This window comes from Rhinopithecus bieti, unplaced genomic scaffold, assembly GCF_001698545.2.
Source record: "Rhinopithecus bieti isolate Rb0 unplaced genomic scaffold, ASM169854v2 scaffold_10417, whole genome shotgun sequence".
Classification (NCBI taxonomy): domain Eukaryota; kingdom Metazoa; phylum Chordata; class Mammalia; order Primates; family Cercopithecidae; genus Rhinopithecus; species Rhinopithecus bieti.
The window spans coordinates 54158-57622 of NW_016806385.1; positions in this window are offsets into that span (position 1 = coordinate 54158).

Here is a 3465-nt window from a genome sequence, read left to right on the forward strand (position 1 = left end):
AAAAAATCAGCCTGCTTATTTCCTGATATTCACTCAAGGAAATCTTCATTAAATCTTGTGACAGGTAAGAGACCCTAAACACAAGCCTGCTGTCTCCAGCATGGCTCAAACATCAGCCCAAACAAGGGCTTTCCTCATTCCTGTTCCACCAAAGACCAAGAGAGTTGATGGAGCAAACCGATCACATTATTTAAAAGCGCATCTTACTACCGACATTGTCATAGTTCAGAGCTTAGGCCTTATAAACAGAATCGGCAGCCTGGTGAGAGCTCTGCTCATTACATCAGGGAGTTGTGGCAGCTGCCTCAGCAACGGCAATCTTGAGGCTTTCTGGGATGCCAGGCAGCAGCACAGCCTCGCATGTGGAGTCCCTCATCCAGCCCGTCCCTGTGTCTCATTACTGAACAAATGTGGCATTTTGTATGGCTTTGATCAATGAGACAGCATTGCTGTATGACTCAGAAATCAAAGGGACAGCTTCCAATATAAATGTTGTTTATGACACACAGGCAAAAACTCTTCCCAAATGGGTCCATAGGCTTAAGGAGATGGCTAACCCTGAGAAGCTGCAGAACATTTCTCAAATCCCCACTCCAGCTCAGGCTGTGGAAGATCATGCAAACTGTTCCCAGTGAGAGGTGCAAGGGAAACATGGAAGTGGTCTTGTACTCATAATTGGTATTATTTTTCACAAATCCTTTTCAAAAGGCCACATGATTATATGAATGAATCTATGCCCCAGGAATTCATATTCTTTGAAGAAGCCAACTAGAGGGAGCTATCAGTATTTTTCCAAGGAGGTTTCTGAAGAATTGTACCAGATAGTGCCCCAATTCACTTGAGAGTTAGACATATACCATTTACTCTAAGGACAATTTGGAGTGGAGAACAAAAGCAAAGTTGAAACAGGGCGCAGTGGCTCACGCCTATAATCCCAGCACTTTGGGAGGCCGAGGCGGGTGGATCACAAGGTCAAGAGATCGAGACCATCCTGGCCAACATGGTGAAACCCTGTCTCTACTAAAAACACAAAACTTAGCTGGGCGTGGTGGTGCACGCGTGTAGTCCCAGCTACTTGGGAGGCTGAGGCAGGAGAATCACTTGAACCCGGGAGGCAGAGGTTGCAGTGAGCCGACATCGCGCCACTGCACTCCAGCCTGGCAATAGAGCAAGGCTCCATCTTAAAAAACAAACAAACAACAACAACAAAAAAAAAACCGGAGCTCCAATACATCTTCATTCTTTTTTGTTTTTGTTTTTGAGACAGGGTCTCATTTTGTCACCCAGGCTGGAGTACAGTGGTGCAGCAATCATGGCTCACTGCAGCCTTGACTTCTTGGGCTCAAGTGATCCTCCTGCCTTGGCCTCCCAAAGTGCTGAGATTACAGGCGTGAGCCACTGAGCCTGGCCCATCTGCATTCTTTTTTTTTTTTTGAGATGGAGTCTCCCTCTGTCACCCAGGCTGGCGTGCAATCGCACGATCTCAGCTTGCTGCAACCTCCGCCTCCCAGGTTCAAGTGATTCTTCTGCCTCAGTCTCCAGAGTAGCTGGGATTATAGGCATCCACCATCAAGCCCAGCTAATTTTTGTAGAGACGAGGTTTCACCATGTTGGCCAGGCTGGTCTTGAACTCCTGACCTCAGGTGATCTGCCCACCTCAACCTCCCAAAATGCTGGGATCACAGGTGTGAGCCACCGCACCCCACCCTTCATTCTTTACATCCATCTTTTTTCTCCCCTCTGGTGCCTGACTCAGGACCCTACATTCGTCTTCTAACTAACCTACTCTCCTCAATCTGTTTTTTGTTTGTTTGTTTGTTTGAAGATGAGGTCTTGCTATGTCAACCAAATTGGCCAGGCTGGTTTCAAACTCCTTGGCTCAAGTGATCCTCCCACCTCTGCTTCCCAAATTGCTGAGATTACAGGCATGAGCCACTGTGCCTGGTCTTAATTTGTGTCTTGCACCTGAACAGAACAATCTTGCTCCCAAGTCTTCCGGCCAAATATTTTGTCTTCCTATTTCTTTTTTTTTTTTTCTTTGTCTTTTTGAGACAGGGTCTTGCTCTGTCATCCAGGCTGGAGTGCAGTGGCACTTCCATCGCAGCCTCCTGAGTAGCTGGGGCTACAGGTGGGCGCCACCACACTCAGATGATTTTTGTATTTTCAGTAGAGATCTGGTTTCACCATGTTGGCTAGGCTGGTCTCAAACTCCTGAGCCACAGCCATCCACCTGCCTTGGCATCTCAAAATGTTGGGGATTACAGGCGGAAGCCACTTTTTCTTTTCTTTCTTTCCTTTTCTTTTTTTCTTTTTCTTTTTCTTTTTTTTTGGAGAGGACATCTCACTCTGTCACCCCGCTGGAGTGCAGTGGCCTGAATACAGCTCACTGCAGCCTCGACCTCCTGGGCTCAATCAATCCTCCCACCTTAGCCTTCTGAGTAGCTGGGACCACAGGTGCATGCCACTATGTCCAGCTAATTTTTTATTTTATTTTTGTAGAGAGGGGGTCTTGCCATGCTACCCAGGCTGGTCTCAAATCCCTGGGCTCAAGCAATCATTTCACCTCAGCTTCCCGACGTGCTGGGATGACAGGCATGAGCCACCATGTCCAGCCTCCCTTTTGTTTTCATCTTTGCCTTTCCCTTTGATAGACAACTACAGTTTTCCTCTAAGGCTTTGCCACCCTGGACCTCCTCAGGTGAAAAGCTCTTCTAGCTGGATGCCTGTAGGATCCTCCTCCCTCTGCTCATCGCAGAAGCAGACACATCCAGAATAAAGATTCCACAATCTTGGGATCCCCTGCTGCAGATATAAAGCAAGGGCTTTGAAGACGCTTCTGAAGGCTCTCTGAAGGTTCCTCCATTTTGGTTGTTTTCTTCCTACAAAAGACAAGGATAATTGAGCTACTTCATTGTCTCCTAGGAAATGGGTGTTCAGTGGCATTGCATCTGCCAGCATGAGGGCACTTTGCAGAATGTCAAGCAGTTACTTATTTCTGAATCTGAGCTAGTGCTTTCCAATGAACGTAAACAGCTTTTTCTCACTGCTGACGTTCCACTTCACAGTGCTGAGGCTGGGTCGGGCCATAGAATGCACTGGGGTTTGGCTTATTCCTAGAGAAACAATATTGTTTCTGCAAATAAGCTACACATATTGATAAAGGAGCCCTTATTGACGGGGCACGGTGTCTCACACCTGTAATCCCAGCATTTTGGGAGGCCGAAGTGGGCAGATCACAAGGTCAGCAGTTCGAGACCAGCCTGGCCAATATGGTGAATCCCGTCTCTACTAAAAATACAAAAATTAGCCAGGTGTGGTGGCAGGCACCTGTAGTCCCAGCTACTTAGGAGGCTGAGGCAGGAGAATCGCTTGAACCCAAGAGGCAGAGGTTTTAGTGAGCCGAGATTGCACCACTGCACTCCAGTCTGGGCGACAGACTGAGACTCCGTCTCAAAAAAACAAAAA